At 43.7% G+C, this 17,051-nt stretch overlaps 1 protein-coding gene across 2 annotated transcripts in view; it reads left to right on the forward strand.

The window, feature by feature from the left end:
* The first annotated feature begins 12,058 nt into the window (after positions 1-12,058).
* ALAS2 (5'-aminolevulinate synthase 2) overlaps positions 12,059-17,051 on the forward strand; it is a 39,774-nt gene continuing 34,781 nt past the window's right edge. The window contains exon 1 of one of the 2 annotated variants that reach the window (XM_060763303.2): positions 12,059-12,142. The gene's annotated coding sequence lies outside the window, so the exon portion shown is untranslated. The remainder of the gene's footprint in view (positions 12,143-17,051) is intronic. The other variant, XM_060763302.2, reaches the window with a different exon arrangement.

A 17,051-nucleotide genomic window follows, 5' to 3' on the forward strand; every position in this document is an offset into this window, starting at 1 on the left:
CCATCGTTTATAATATTTCATCTTTATAATAGTGATTTCAGCTTTCAAAGTAGTTCACAAGCCGCAAGGCTGTAGAGCCTGGGGCACTCCAAAGGCTGGGGAACTTGGGGCTCTCCAAATCGTGTTGGAATGCAACTCCGCTCATGCCTGACCACTGGGCTAGTTGGCTCAGGACAAGGGGTGCTGGAATCCAACACTGGGTCAGCACCAAGGCATTGCAGAAAAGGCTGCTAAGTTCCACTAAAGAGGAGCGTGACATTTGCTAATTTTCATTAATTAATGAAAGCACATGCGTAAAGAGACATAATTACTCTAAACAGAAGTGCAACACAACTCACCATAGTACGGACTGTGCCTAAACTAAATTAAATACATACCAACACTGTCTGCAATCCTGCTAGCTATTGTTGTTGACAATTATTTTCTCAACCCCATCTTCTTCAAATAGGTATTTATTTATCTTTAGTTTACCCACATAGAATCATAGAATCACCGAGTTGGAAGAGACCTCATGGCCATCCCATCCAACCCTTGACAAGAAGCAGAAAATTTGCATTCAAAGCCAGGAAGAAATACACAAATACCGCCAAGACTCTAGAATCATAGAGTTGGAAGAGACCGGAGTGTGGTGGAGGCTCCTTCTTTGGAAGCTTTTAAACAGAACCTGGATGGCCATCTGTCAGGGGTGATGTGAATGCAATATTCCTGCTTCTTGGCAGGGGGTTGGACTGGATGGCCCATGAGGTCTCTTCCAACTCTTTGATTCTATGATTCTACCTCGTGGGCCATCCAGTCCAACCCCCTTCCAAGAAGCAGGAAAATTGCATTCAAAGCACCCCGAGTCTTTAGGCAGTTTTAAAATTTTTGAAATGGGGCTCTTTGTAGAAAAGAGGAATGAGGAGAGATTGGAGCTCCAGAGACCTCCATTTCCAGTTTTTTTTTATAGGAAGGAAGGAAGGAAGGAAGGAAGGAAGGAAGGAAGGAAGGAAGGAATCAGCCCCAAACGGCTCTGCGACTGTCATATAAGGAACACAAAAATTCCAGTTTTGCACTATTACACTGCAGCAACTATTATGCAATGAAATGCAGATAGTTGCAGGGACATTTCTGGGGAGAATTTGTTTGTGAGAGAGAACATGGATCTACCAATTCTTCCCAGTTCTTTCATAATAATAATGAATCAAATCATAGAATCATAGAATCAAAGAGTTGGAAGAGACCTCATGGGCCATCCAGTCCAACCCCCTGCCAAGAAGCAGGAATATTGCATTCAAATCACCCCTGACAGATGGCCATCCAGCCTCTGTTCAAAAGCTTCCAAAGAAGGAGCCTCCACCACACTCCGGGGCAGAGAGTTCCGCTGCTGAACGGCTCTCACAGTCAGGAAGTTCTTCCTCATGTTCAGATGGAATCTCCTTTCTTGTAGTTTGAAGCCATTGTTCCGCGTCCTAGTCTCCAGGGAAGCAGAAAACAAGCTTGCTCTCTCCTCCCTGTGGCTTCCTCTCACATATTTATACATGGCTATCATATCCCCTCTCAGCCTTCTCTTCTTCAAGCTAAACATGCCCAGCTCCTTAAGCCGCTCCTCATAGGGCTTGTTCTCCAGACCCTTGATCATTTTAGTGGCTCTCCTCTGGACACATTCCAGCTTGTCAATATCTCTCTTGAATTGTGGTGCCCAGAATTGGACACAATATTCCAGGTGTGGTCTAACCAAAGCAGAATAGAGGGGTAGCATTTCTTCCCTGGACCTAGACACTATGCTCCTATTGATGCAGGCCAAAATCTCATTGGCTTTTTTCATCACATTGTTGGCTCATGTTTAACTTGTTGTCCACGAGGACTCCAAGATCTTTTTCACACAAATATAGTGTCTCCACCCTGTGGCATGAAAAAAAAATCCCGAATCCAGACATTTGAGGCTTTGTATGGATCAGCTGGGTGAGGAACAAGCATGGTCCATGTGAGTTGTGTAGTAGAATTATTGGAGGCCACCAAAGCCACAAGATGTCCATAGGTGGTCAAATTACGGTGGTGGTCATAAAACATGAAAGAGAATATGTATTGTCGAAGGCTTTCATGGCCAGAATCACTGGGTTGTTGTAGGTTTTTTCAAGCTATATGGCCATGTTCTAGAGGCATTCTCTCCTGACGTTTCGCCTGCCTCTATGGCAAGCATCCTCAGAGGTAGTGAGGTCTGTTGGAACTAGGAAAAAGGGTTTATGTTTGCCTAGTTCCTAGTTCCAACAGATCTCACTACCTCTGAGGATGCTTGCCATAGATTCTGGCCCAACTTACCTGCCCGAACGTATCTCCCCTTATGAACCATCTAGGACCTTGAGATCGTCCGGAGAGGCTCTGCTCGGCTTCTTGCGGGAATTCCGATGAGATGCCACATAACACCAATCTTACTACAGCTGCATTGGTTACCTATCGTGCACCGGATCACTTTCAAAGTGATGGTACTCACCTTTACGGCCTTGCATGGTCTGGGGCCAATGTATCTGAGGGATCGTCTCACCCCCTACCAACCCCAGAGATCCCTCCGTTCTGAGGACCAAGATCTGTTGGAGGTCCCCAGTGTCAAGACCTTGCGTCTAGCAGCAACCAGACGCAGAGCCTTCACAGCAGTGGCGCCATCAGTCTGGAATGTTCTGCCACCTGAAGTTTGTGCCCTGCGGGACTTACCAGCTTTCCGCAGGGCATGCAAGACATACCTGTTCCGACAGGCTTTTAATGTTTGATACTGTTGTTTTTAAATTGTTTTAAATTGCTTTTAAACTTTGTTAGATTTTAGCTATTCTTGTAAGCCACTCCGAGCCCCATGGGAGTGGCGGCATATAAGTTTAAATAATAAATAAATAAATAAATAAAGCATCCTCAGAGGTAGTGAGGTAGTGACCTCACTATCTCTGAGGATGCTTGCCATAGATGCAGGCCAAACGTCAGGAGAGAATGCCTCTAGAACATGGCCATATAGCCCGTAAAAACCTACAACAACCCAATGAAAGAGAAGATTGCAAAATTATTAATGTTTATGAAGGTCACAGTAGTCATACCATCAGGTTAACCAACGATTTACACACTAAATGCAAACAAAATATCTACTCTAGCGAACTCAGTGGGATAAGGTCCCTACTTTAAACCATAATAGGTCACAGAAGATACTGGGTCAGAAGATACCTCTCAGCCTAGCCTCCATCACTGGACCAGAAGGTTAGAATGGGCGAGGAAGAACATGTGCTCCTTGAGTGGGGTAAAAATAGAGCAAAATTGGGAAGACTCATGGCTATGAGGTTCAATAAGAGTATGCTGCTGCCCTTCAGTGGTTTTATAACTTGTATCTGGCATGTTTTTGTTATTAGCATTCTTCTAATTTGGTCAGGAGACTGGACAAGTGACCTGCATAGAAACAAAGTCTATCATTAGGCAGAGTCCTCAGGCAGCAAATATTTAGGGAAGGGCCAGAAGTGGGAACAGGGTGTCAGCTGCATGGGCCATACTGCCTGTCCTCCACCTGTCCCATTAGCCTTGCCTTTCCTGCTCAGACTAATGACTAACAGTAATGTTTCTTGTGTCTTCTCCATCTAGCTCCCATGCTTTCTTCCAGCTTTCCACAAGGTAGAAGTGGGTTGGCCTTCTAGCATGCCTTCTAAGACTCTGTGTTGGCATACTCGAATGCCTCCTTTCTGGTCCCTGAAGATATGCTGGACTACACAACCTATCATCCTCCATCAGTATGGTCATAGCAGCTGGGACAATGGAAATTGGACATATTCAAAGAGCATCAGGTTGGAGGAAACAGTCCGGAGAACTTCCACAGACTTGGGAAACAACACAAACGTGGTGGAGATCTATCTCCTTCAATCTATCTCCTTCAATCAACGCCCAACTGGAAAAGGAAACCTTACCAAAGGGATTTCCATCTATTGAGCAGTGAGGAGTTGAAATCAAGATAAAGCACAAGCCATTTCAAACCTACAAAAGCCAATGGGATTTTGGCCTGCATCAATAGGAGTATAGAGTCTATATCCAGGGAAGTCATGCTACCTCTATTCTGCCTTGGTTAGACCACACCTGGAATACTGTGTCCAATTCTGGGTACCACAGTTGAAAAGAGATATTGACAAGTTGGAATGTGTCCAGAGGAGGGTGACTGAAATGATCAAGTGTCTGGAGAACAAGCCCTATGAAGAGCAGCTTCAAGAGGTGGGCATGTTTAGCCTGAAGAAGAGAAGGCTGAGAGGAGACATGTTAGCCATGTATAAATATGTGAGAGGAAGTCATAGGGAGGAGGGAGCAAGCTTGTTTTCTGCTGCCCTGGAGACTAGGACATGAAGCTATGGCTTCAAACTACAAGAAAGGAGATTCCACCTGAATATTAAGTAGAACTTCGTGACTGTGAGAGCTGTTCAGCAGTGGAAATCTCTGCCTCATAGTGTGGTGGAGGCTCCTTCTTTGAAGGCTGTTAGGAATTGTGGGAGTTGAAGTCCAAAACACCTGGAGGGCTGAAGTTTGCCCATGCCCAATCTATATGCACAACATGTGGCATCTTATCCTTCATATCAGGCAGCAACATTACCAGGACAGGTCTCTTCCTAAAGCATTTGACAAGGGCTGTTGAAAACGAGGTCAGGGAGTGGAATAAATCAGCTATCACCTATTCATTACTAGATCGAGTGGGCAGCAGTCCATGAAAGCTTATAGCTTGAAAACTTGTGATTCCTTCAGTGCACTGGAATTGGTGGGAGCGCATCCTGGACATATCCAATAGTCATGTGAAAAAGAATTAAACCACCAAAGAAACTGATTGCAAACTATCTGGGAAATGAAAAGAAGAAATTTGAACAGAAAACAGGCAGATATGCAATGGTAGATAGTTTGGCAATAGGCATTAGTAAGAAACATGAAATTATACAAGTAGTGTGCATGTATCTTTTAAGTCAGAATCCTAGAGTTGGAAGAGACCTCATGGGCCATCCAGTCCAACCCCCTGCCAAGAAGCAGGAAAATTGCATTCAAAGCACCCCTGACAGATGGCCATCCAGTCTCTGTTTAAAAGCTTCCAAAGAAGGAGCCTCCACCACACTCCAGGGCAGAGAGTTCCACTGCTGAACGGCTCTCACAGTCAGGAAGTTCTTCCTAATGTTCAGATGGAATCTCCTTTCTTGTAGTTTGAAGCCATTGGTCCGCGTCCGAGTCTCCAGGGCAGCAGAAAACAAGCTTGCTCCCTCCTCCCTATGACTTCCTCTCACATGTTTATACATGGCTATCATGCCTCCTCTCAGCCTTCTCTTCTTCAGGCTAAACATGCCCTGCTCTTGAAGCCTCTCCTCAGAGGGCTTGTTCTCCAGACCCTTGATCATTTTAGTCGCCCTCCTCTGGATACTTTCCAGTTTGTCAATATCTCTCTTCAATTGTGGTGCCCAGAATTGGACACAATATTCCAGGTGTGGTCTAACCAAGGCAGAATAGAGCATGGGTAGTTTTCATTTTCAAAAGAATTAAAAGATAGATGTCAATGAAAACAGTTTAATGGAATTGAAAAAATAGATGCACAGAGAGAAATATTAGATTTAGCAGCAGATAAAAGTATGAATGGTTTTTTTCTTAACCATCCCTACTTTTAACTGGTTTTTTCTTAACCATCCCTACTTTTTCTTAACCCTACTTTTCTTCCCCATACCTATCCTGATCCTTCCCAGAAATACCCTCCCCCTATATTTTTATGTATACTTTGAAAAAGTTTAATAAAAATTATTATTAAAAAAATATGAATTATGGCATTCATCATTGATAGTTCCCCTCAGGCATAGTTTGTGGCTGTGCAATACTAAATATCCTCGTTGTCAAACATATGTATAAATCTTTCAAATCTGTTTCAACTCAAAATATGGGTTGCAGGCCCAACAGACAAATTATTTAACAACAGGGTAGTTTAGTGGTTTGAGTGCTGGACCATGACTCTGGAAACCAGAATTCGTATTCCCACGGAAACCTGCTGAGTGACCTTGGATGGGTTAAATACTCACAGTCCCAGAAAACCCATTTTAGGGTTGCACACATCAGAAACTACTTGATCAGGGGTCCTCAAACTATGACCCGAGGGCCAGATATGGCCCTCCAAGGTCATTTACCCAGCCCTCGCTCAGGGTCAACCTAAGTCTGAAATGACTTGAAAGCACACAACAACAATAATGATCCTATCTCATCAGCCAAAAGCAGGCTCACACTTACCATTGAAATACTAATAAGTTAATATTTGTTAAAATTGATCATTTTAATTATTGTATTGTTTTAAAGTGTTTTTGTACTACAAATAAGATATGTGCAGTGTGCATAGGAATTCATTCGTGTTTTTTCAAATTATAATCTGGCCCTCCAACAGTTTGAGGGACTGTGACCTTGCCCTCTGTTTACAAAGTTTGAGGACCCCTGTACTTGATAGTACACAGCAAGAATTTAAAAAGGTATGAGTCCTAAATTCATAGTTTATTTCAACCTTGTACTCGCTAGTTGTTCTTAGGGCCAAGTGATGCTGTGATGACATTGAATACAGAGCACTGCCAGTGAGGCTAGTTTGATATTTGTGGTGTTAGGATTTCCAATGGCGAAGCACGCAAGGCAAAATTGAAATATTCCTCAGCTTCCCTCACCCTTCCTAACCCCTTTCCGCTCCTGCCAAGAGATTTTCTGCCAGCATGTTGGTCATATTTCACTTTGCATCAGGAAAAGCTTCAGTCATGTACAGTAAAACTCAGCTGTGCCAAGGACACAAAAGCCAGCCATGGCAGAGTTGTGTCATTTTGGTTTGGGGCCAGTTCCAACCCACTTGCCACAATCCAAACATCATTCAAAATGAAAATGATCATTAGTGGCTTACTGTATAATATCCTAATGTTATATTGGTTCAGTAATAAAGCCTTATGTTTTCAAACTATGGTTGTAAATCTTTCTATATTTAATTATATCAGGCAAGAATCAACCATGTCACAGTTTTGCTTCTCACCAATTTCAAACAGTTAGGGATATACCGTATATTCCGGCATATAAGACTACTTTTTAACCCAAGAAAATCTTCTCAAAAGTCAGGGGTCATCTTATACGTGGGAGTCATCTTTTACGTGGGAGGAGTCTTATACACGGGCATCATCTTATACGCTGGAGTAACCTTATGCATGCGAGTCGTCTTATATGCGGGAGTAGTCTTATACACTGGAAGTCGTCTTATAGAGTGGATGCTGAAACTTCCAATCCAGATTGGAGAAATTGTGGTTGCTGCATTTTGTGGGGGGAGCTCAAAAATGGCAGTGGCCGCGTCCCTGCCGTATGCAGCGACTGTATGAAAGCATTAAGGGCTACGCTTTACAAGTTCGGTAGAAGAAAATCCATTCATCAGGATTCGTGGACTTAATGCGGTCCCGATGGTGAGGTGAAGGGGTGCCTCACCGGGAAGGTGTAAGTGAAGGGCTGAGCATGCTGCAGGCGCCCGGGGCACCCGGGGTATGGAAAAAAGAGAGAGAGTGGCTCTGGGCCCAGAAAACACACCTCTTTTATCTGTCTGGCCCACCCTTGTATCCTATTACCGTACCTCCTCCTCTGCCTCTCAGATCTCGCTCTTGAAGACTGCAGTGAAGCGGTGCAGGTGCACATGTGCGAGATCTGAGAGGCAGAGAAGGAGGTACAGTAATAGGAAAATTACCATATTGAAATTAAATCTGATGCTTTAAAAATTTATTTGGTGTTCATTGGAAGAGGGGTAGTCTTATATGGCGAGTATATCCCAAACTCTATATTTTGACTGGAAAAGTTGGGCATCATCTTATACGCCCAGTCATCTTATATGCCGAAATATACGGTATGCACAAAAAGCACATTTTTGCACAGGAAATGCCTTCTGTGCTGTCATTTTTTTTCTGCCCTGTTGTATTTTTCACACATTATGAGTTCTACACAGTGACTTTTCACTTTTCTGGGATTGCCTTCAACAGGTTTTCTCTTCGCTCAGTTTTTAAAAAATAGTCTTTCCTTCCTAAAGCAAACACAATTATCTCACTTTGTGACATATGTTACAGAGCATACCATTGTATAGATTGTATTATATGCACACCTCTGTATGTTGTTAACTGTCCTGATTTACTCTTCAAGAACAGCCTTAATACCATGTTGAAAGTAAAAGAAAAATGCTTTACTTCAGCAAACACAAGAGAACAGCAATGCAGTTGAAAAAATGCAAAAGAAAACAAGGAAGTCTTAATTGCAGACACAAAACTCAAGTCTCTGATAAAGTCCAAAAGAAACAGCAGTCTTACATCAGACAACAGGCAATGTTCACTAAATCCTTAGAAGCAGACTCAAAGCAGGTACAATTGGAGTGAAGACATCAGCATAAGAGTTGCTTGTTACCAGCTAAAGCTAAAAGCTCCTGCTTCTGATTTATAGCCCTGAATTCCCCATGCAGGTAGTGCTAGGGAGGCTCCCAATTACCTCGGTGTTTCTAGCAGCTATTCTAGCTGAATGCCGTCTGTACTCTGTTTCCTTTTGCCTTTCCAGAAATGTGGGCACTTGCAAGACCTCATTGTCTGATTCCAATTCTCCTTCTGATTCCTGAACACTTTCCTGCTCCCTTTCCTCTTTTGAAGATGAGGAACCCCTAACAATACCATACTTTTACGTGTGAAATCAAGCAATTTAGAGTGGTTCACAGATAGTAAGATCTGGACTGCGGATAACGAAACCCAATACACAGATAACAAGATCCCAAATGCGGATAATGATAACCAATTGCAAGCCACCAAGAGTCCGTGCCTGGAAAGACAAAAAGCTAAAACCCAATGTTCCCCAATCAAAGAAGTCTCACCAGTTGAAGAAGAAGCCACCAAGGAGTTTATTTGATCCAGCCAGAAAGGATGTCAGCCAGCGGTAAGCCACTCAAAGAAGCTGACATGTTTTGCAAGCATAAAACATACATTTTCATACAGCACACGCCCTCGCCCAGTGGGGGCCAGCTTTGCGCTGATTTGATGTCACAAGCAGCTGGAAGGGTTCCCTCCAGGTGGAGGGGCGGTGGCCTCCAGCAGCCAATCAGAGAGCGTTCCCCGCTTCCAATGCAGAATCCTGCTCTCCAATGGCTGACAGGAGGGCAGGTGAACAGTGGAACCAATGGAGACATAGTTTTATGAATGGATTACCTTGTCTCAACCTCGAGACAAAGAGAGGCTCTCGGGTCCCATGAGTTTTATTGTCTGTATAATGGTCCTGTAAGTCTTCAATGCAACAATAAGAACTGACCACGGAACAACAGACTGGTTCAAGATTGGGAAAGCCGTACGGCAGAGTTGTATACTCTCACCCAACCTTTTTTACTTGTATGCAGAACACATCATGCGATGTGCGGGGCTTGATGAATGCAAAGCTGGGGTGAAAATTGCTGGAAGAAACATTAACAACCTCAGATATGCAGATGACACCACTCTGATGGCCGAAAGCGAGGAGGAGCTGAGGAGCCTTCTAACCAAGGTGAAAGAAGAAAGCGCAAAAGCCGGGTTGCAGCTAAACATCAAAAAAACCAAGATTATGGCAACAAGAATGACTGACAACTGGAAAATAGAGGGAGAAAATGTGGAGGCCGTGACAGACTTTGTATTTCTAGGCGCAAAGATTACTGCAGATGCAGACTGTGGCCAGGAAATCAGAAGACGCTTACTTCTTGGGAGGAGAGCAATGTCCAATCTCGATAAAATAGTAAAGAGTAGAGACATCAGACTGGCAACAAAGATCCACCTAGTCAAAGCCATGGTATTCCCTGTAGTCACCTACGGATGTGAGAGCTGGACCTTAGGGAAGGCTGAGCGAAGGAAGATCGATGCTTTTGAACTGTGGTGCTGGAGGAAAGTTCTGAGAGTGCCTTGGACTGCGAGAAGATCCAACCAGTCCATCCTCCAGGAAATAAAGCCCGGCTGCTCACTGGAGGGAAGGATACTAGAGACAAAGTTGAAGTACTTTGGCCACATCATGAGGAGACAGCAAAGCCTAGAGAAGACAATTATGCTGGGGAAAGTGGAAGGCAAAAGGAAGAGGGGCCGCCCAAGGGCAAGATGGATGGATGGCATCCTTGAAGTGACTGGACTGACCTTGAAGGAGCTGGGGGTGGTGACGGCCGACAGGGAGCTCTGGCATGGGCTGGTCCATGAGGTCACGAAGAGTCGGAGACGACTGAACGAATGAACAACAACAAAGTCCTCAATGAGTGAGTCTGGTGTCCATAGCGCTAGTGGCCACTGTGTTCCAACTTAGTATATTGTCCAGGATGATGGGATGCTTGTCTAATGTTATTGTCTAATGTTTATTGCTATTGTTTGAATGTTTATTGCTTTTTTATGACTTTATTTATTGTTGTATTTGTTATGCTGTTGTTTTATTGATGTGTTGGGCCTCGGCCTCTTGTAAGCCGCACCGAGTCCTTCGGGAGATGTTAGCGGGGTATAAATAAAGGTTTATTATTATTATTATTATTATTATTATTATTATTATTATAGGATTAGATGATCCATCCTTGGAAAAGGGGCATGGCAATCAGGAAGAACAGTAGCAGAGCTTTCCCAAATTCCAGGAAAGATGCCTGGGTGAATGTCCACGTGGCTGCCACAAAAGAAGGTTGGCCCAATTCAGGGTCTGGTAATTGCTTGCCCAGAAAGTTCTATTGATCCTGGAGATGCTGGTTGATTTAGCCCATTGTTGATGTGATGACTCAGAGGACACAAGAGGGAATCTGGATCATGGTGTGTGAATGAAAGGTTACCAAGGTGGCCTCATATTCCAAAGAGTTCTATCTATCTATCTATCTATCTATCTATCTATCTATCTAAATGCTCTGTGCATAATGAGTACCTTAAAAACAAAAGAACCAATGAACGAAATTACACCAAATTTGGCAACAAAACATCTCACAACTCAAGGAGTGACCATCACTCAAAAAATATGGAGGATGCATTTTCATTCACTGGACCACATTTGGCACAAATACCCGATATGCCCAAATTTGAATACTTGTGGGGTTGGGAGGGGGGTTGATTTTGTCATTTGGGAGTTGTAGTTGCTGGGATTTATAGTTCACCTACAATCAAAGAACACTCTTAATTCCATCAATGATGGAATTGAACCAAACTTGGCCCACATAACTCCCATGACCAACAGAAAATATTGGAAGGGTTTGGTGGGCATTGACCTTGAGTTTGGGAGTTGTGGTTCACCTACATCCAGAGAGCACTGTGGACTCAAACAATGATGGATATGGACCAAACTTGGCACTAGCACTCAATACGCCCAAATATGAACACAGATGGAGTTTGGGGAAAATAGGAAATAGACCTGGCCTTTGAGTGCTCCAGCTGGAGGTCAGCTGTGACCAGCAGTGCTGCAGAATTTGAAGAGGCACGAATGGAGGGTTAAACTGGTGCTATGTGTTTTAAGTAATTTGTGTATTTTAATTGATGTGATGTGCTGTATTTTAATCTGTTGTTCCTTGCCTTGGTCCATGGGGAGAAGCTGGAAAGAAACAAATGAATTATTATTATTATTATTATTATTATTATTATTATTCAACATTCCTTCAATGTTGATTGAGATTATTGTCACGGTTGGTCCTGAAAAGGTCAGTTGGCTGTTTTGCTTGCTTGTTCACATGCTGCAAGTCACTTCTGGTCACTTCTGGAGTGAGAGAATCAGCCATCTACGAAGACGTTGCCCAATGTCTTGCAATCCTGCGAGGAGGCTGCTACATGCACAATGGAGGACCTTCTCACAGCAACACCAGAGGCACTCCAAGTGGCCAGCTACTGGTCAAATGACATTTGATCAACTACCAAGCTTGCAAACTTTGTGTTTTGTATGTTTGTTTGTTTGTTTGTTTAAAAATGCAATACAACTGTTTGGTTTGCTCCTGACACGATAAATAAATAAATAATTCAACATATAACATGGAGCAAGGAGAAGAGCAGATCCCGTAAGATAACTCTCCCAACTTGCCATGTCTGTCCCTTATCTCTGTTTACAGCTGGTGGGTGGAGAGGGACAGCTCTAAGTGAGCTGGACAGTAAACTATAGAGCACAGAAGTTGTTCGACTTCAGTGCAAGTCAACAGGTAAGAAGAAAGGTCTAAATTATGGGGATAAATTAATGAAACGTTGGCAGATCTTTAATCTACAGTGAAAACACTGTTGGCTGTATGTCTGTAGGCTATCCTTCTACTCATTATTTGGCAAGGAAGGTGTATTTTATATTTCTGGGGCTGCCACTTTTTAAAAAAATTGATCTTAAAGCTACACATGATCGTCAAAAAGGTAAACTGAGGCGATTTCCCTTGTTGCAATCTGCATATTATTATTATTATTATTATTATTATTATTATTATTCAACATTCCTTCAATGTTGATTGAGATTATTGTCATGGTTGGTCCTGAAAAGGTCAGTTAGTTGTTTTGCTTGTTTGGTAAACTGGTGGCATTCACAGGAGCTTTTAATTTTTTTAAAAAAGTGGCAATCCTAGACAACAGTGTACAGAAGCAATTGTTCACAGTAGACTTCTCAAGATTGTGAAAAAATGTGTTATAAAATAGGTTTGATATACTTTATTCTTGCTTTCCTATTATCTTACTAGCAGTCCCCTGCCACGCATTGCTGTGGCCCAGTCTGGTGATCTAATGAGAAAGTGTTGGCTTCTAATATATGTAATTTCTTGATGCTTGTGGGTAAACAGTATTTCTTGCTGTTTCTTTGTCAGTGTTGATGTGGAGATTGTCTGGTTTGCCTACTCTGGGACATGCAACATATCATGGTTCTTCTTTAGGGGTCCTTTTCAAATCTTTGATACTGCATCTGTCTTATACATAGATGTGTGTGTGTGCGCGAATGGCTGGATGGCCCTTTGTCAGGAGGGCTTTGATTATGTTTTCTTGCCCTGGTGAAGGGAGTTGGACTCGATGGCCTTAAGGCAGTATTTCTCAACCTGGAAAGTCAAGACCCGGGGGGGGGGGGGTCACCAAGGGGTGTCAAAAGGGTCACCAAAAACCACCAGAAAACACAGTATTTTCTGTTGGTCATGGGGGTTCTGTGTGGGATGTTTGACCCAATTCCATCATTGGTGGGGTTCAGAATGCTCCTTGATTGTAGGTGAACTATAAATCCCAGTAACTACAATTCCCAAATGTCAAGGTCTATTTCCCCCAAATGCTATGTGTGTTTATATTTGGGCATATTGAGTATTCGTGCCAAGTTTGGTCCAGATCCATCCTTGTTTGAGTCCACAGTGCTCTCTGGATGTAGGTGAACTACAACTCCAAAACTCAAGGTCAGTGCCCACCAAAACATTCCAGTATTTTCTGTTGGTCATGGGAGAACTGTGTGCCAAGTTTGGTTCAATTCCATCGTTGGTGGAGTTCAGAATGCTCTTTGATTGTAGGTGAACTATAAATCCCTGCAAATACCACTCCCAAATGACAACATCATAATTTTTTGATTGATGGTTACTCCTTGTGTTGTGAGACGTTTTGTTGCCAAATTTGGTGTGATTTCGTTCATTGGTTCTTTTGTTTTTAAGGTACTCATTACGCACAGAGCATTCTTATATATTTAGACTAGCTGTCCCCTGCCACGCGTTGCTGTGGCCCAGTCTAGTGATCTGGAAAATAAAGTAATGAGAAAGTGTTGGTTTCTAATATTTGTAATCTTTTATGCTTGTGGGTAAACAGTATTTCTTGTTGTTTCTTTGTCAGTGTTGATATGGAGATTGTCTGGTTTGCCTTCTCTGGGACATGTAAAATATTATTGTTCTTCTTTAGGGGCCCCTTTCAAAACTACAATACTATATCTGTGTGTGTGTGAATCCTATCTATCTATATTTATGGCTGGATGGCTCTTTGTCAGGAGGGCTTTGATTACGTTTTCTTGCCCTGGTGAAGGGAGTTGGACTGCATGGCCTTGAGTATTTTCTGTTGGTCATGGGGGTTGTGTGTGAGAAGTTTGCCCCAATTCTGACGTTGGTGGGGTTCAGAATGCTCTTTGATTTTAGGTGAACTGTGAATCCCAGTAACTACAACTTCCAAATGTCTAGGTCTATTTCCCCCAAACTCCATCTGTGTTTATATTTGGGCATATTGAGTATTCGTGCCAAGTTTGGTCCAGATCCATAATTGTTTGAGTCCACAGTGCTCTCTTGACGTCGGTGAACTACAATTCCAAACTCAAGGTCAATACCCACCAAACCCTTCTAATGTCTTCTGTTGGTCAGGGGAGTCCTGTGTGCCAAGTTTGGTTCAATTCCAACGTTGGTGGAGTTCAGAATGCTCTTTGATTATAGGTGAACTATAAATCCCAGCAACTACAACTCCCAAATGAGAACATCATAATTTTTGAGTGATGGTCACTCCTTGTGTTGTGAGACATTTTGTTGCCAAATTTGGTGTGATTTCGTTCATTGGTTCTTTTGTTTTTAAGGTACTCATTACACACAGAGCATTCTTATATATAGAGATTATATTGTTGTTGTTGTTGTTGTTGTTGTTGTTGTTATACACATGGGCCCTTGGAGTTTGATTTGGTATGGTTGGCAAGGCCTCCTCTGCCAATCCACCTGAATAGACTGTTTCAGAGATCTGTTGCATTTTATTAACCCTGCAGTGTTCTCACGAAAATACAATTTGTTGTAGGCACAGAGCTTTTCGAGCCAAGTAATTTAGCCCACATAGAGATTATATAAAACAAGGCAAGCCAATGCTTCACTGATTTGTTTTTAATGTGTTTTAGGAAAAAATATTATTAGCTCCTTTAATTTGAAGTGGCACTAGAACTTCATCTTCCCTTCAGGGGTGAAAATGTTCAATCTGGCTCTGCATCAAGGAGCAAAAGAGCTGGTGATCGACTGCCATTTTTTACTTTCCAAGAAACCAGGCTAATCTTCCACGCCATGCAGCCCTTTAGGGCCAAGATCCAGCTCTTCCAATGGCACACGTCAGTTTTAATCATCGTTGCTGGGCGAGGGTGTGCCTTCTATACGTCAGATAACTCCTCTTGACTTTATCAGTTTCCAACATATTTGCACACCCCATCCTTTTGCTTTGTGACAGATGGAGCAGTCGCATTTCAATTTGTTGTTCATTGCATGTTGCCTACGGAATTTGTTTTTCATCCCGGATGAATTAATTCAAGGTAAACTGTGAGGAGCCCTGCTGACTTGTTCTCACAGCTGTTTAGCACTTACAACTGCTATTTCACACAAGCATGGCCCCTTCCTTTTCATCTGCACAGTAACAACTCTCAGGGGAAGAAGAATCCCAGTGTATATTCCTAGAAAGGCTAGGAAGCAGGGGCGGCTCAACCCATTACGCAAAGTAAGCATTTGCAGTATAGTTGATTTTGCCCAGGGGCGCTCTTGAGGCACTCTTGGGGGAAAATAGACCTTGACATATGCGAGTTGTCGTTACTGGGATGTATAGTTCACCCAGGGGCGGCTTGTCCATTACACGAAATAAGCTGTCGCAGAACACTTTTTTTGACAGGGGCGCAGAGGCGCCTCTGTAAATGCCCCTCGACCGCCACTTGAGGAGTGCCCCCTCAGCTCACAACAGCCCTAGCAGTCCGGGGGGAGCCTCGGCTTTCTTGCCTCGCTTCCGGGCGATCCTCTTCCCAAAGGGGCCAGGCCCTTGAGCCTCGCCTAGCCCCTCTCATTCCTGCTCCACCCAGCCACCGGGTGCGCGAGCAGAGCCGGCGCTCAATCATTCTCCGCGTTCGATCCCTTCCCCATGACCGGCTCCCTTTCCCGATCCCCTGGCCTCCTCTCCTCTCCCCAATCTGCGGGTGGGCAAAGGGGCGGAGCCGCCACGCCTGGCCTGCTTCGGGTCCGAAGGCGTGTCTGAAGACCCCAGCATGCGCATCAAAAGTCGCCTCTTCTCCTGACTTTCTCTTCAGCCATTGGGACCAAGAGAGAGAGAGAGAGAGAGAGCCCCTCCGGCTGGAGGTATCTCCCACCTCCGCTCCCTCCTTTGTTTTTGCGCCTACCTTCAGGAAAGGTGGGCATCTCCACCTCTCTCTCTCTCTCTCTCTCTCTCTCTTGATCCCAATGGCTGAGGAAAAAGTCAGGAGAAGAGGTGACTTTTGGTGCACACACCGGGGTCTTCAGGCATGCCTCCGGACCCAAAGCGGGCCAGGCAAGGGAGCAAGTGCGGCAAGTGTAGTTACTGGGATGTATAGTTCATCTACAATCAAAGAGCATTCTGAACTCCACCAATGATGGAATTGAAGCAAATGTGGCACAAAGAACTCCCACGACAAACAGAAAATATATATCAATGATTGGTTGGGGGGGGGGGGGGGCGCCAAAGTACTGTTTGCTTACCGTTGAAAATTACCTAGGGCTGCCTCTGAGTTCACCTACAATCAAAGAGCATTCTGAACTCCACCAATGATGGAATTGAACCAAATATGCCACACAGAACTCCCACGACGAACAGAAAATATATATCAGTGATTGGTTGGGGGGGGGGGGGGAGTGCAAAATACTGTTTGCTTACCATTGAAAATTACCTAGGGCTGCCTCTGCTAGGAAGATATAGAACCGCAATCCTAGTGTTTCTTGGAAGAGATACACATGGATAATTTAGAATTATGTGAAAGAATTATAAGTTTTATGATATGGTGCTTGCCTTGTTCTCCAGTCAGATCTAGATTGTCAATAACTCTTTCTGAGGAAAAATAATGAGACTAACAGGAAACATGCAACACGGGCCATGTCATAGATAATCATAGAATCCTTGAGTTGGAAGCTTTTGAACAGAGGCTGGATGGCCATCTGTCAGGGGTGATTTGAATGCAATATTCCTGCTCCTTGGTAGGGGGTTGGACTGGATGGCCCACAAGGTCTCGTCCAACTCTTTGATTCTTTGATTCTTATGACAGATGGCCATCCAGCCTATGCTTAAAAACCTCCAAAGAAGGAGCCTCCACCACACTCCGGGGCAGAGAGTTCCACTGCTGAACGGCTCTCACAGTCAGGAAGT

This window comes from Anolis sagrei, chromosome 2, assembly GCF_037176765.1.
Source record: "Anolis sagrei isolate rAnoSag1 chromosome 2, rAnoSag1.mat, whole genome shotgun sequence".
NCBI lineage: Eukaryota > Metazoa > Chordata > Lepidosauria > Squamata > Dactyloidae > Anolis > Anolis sagrei.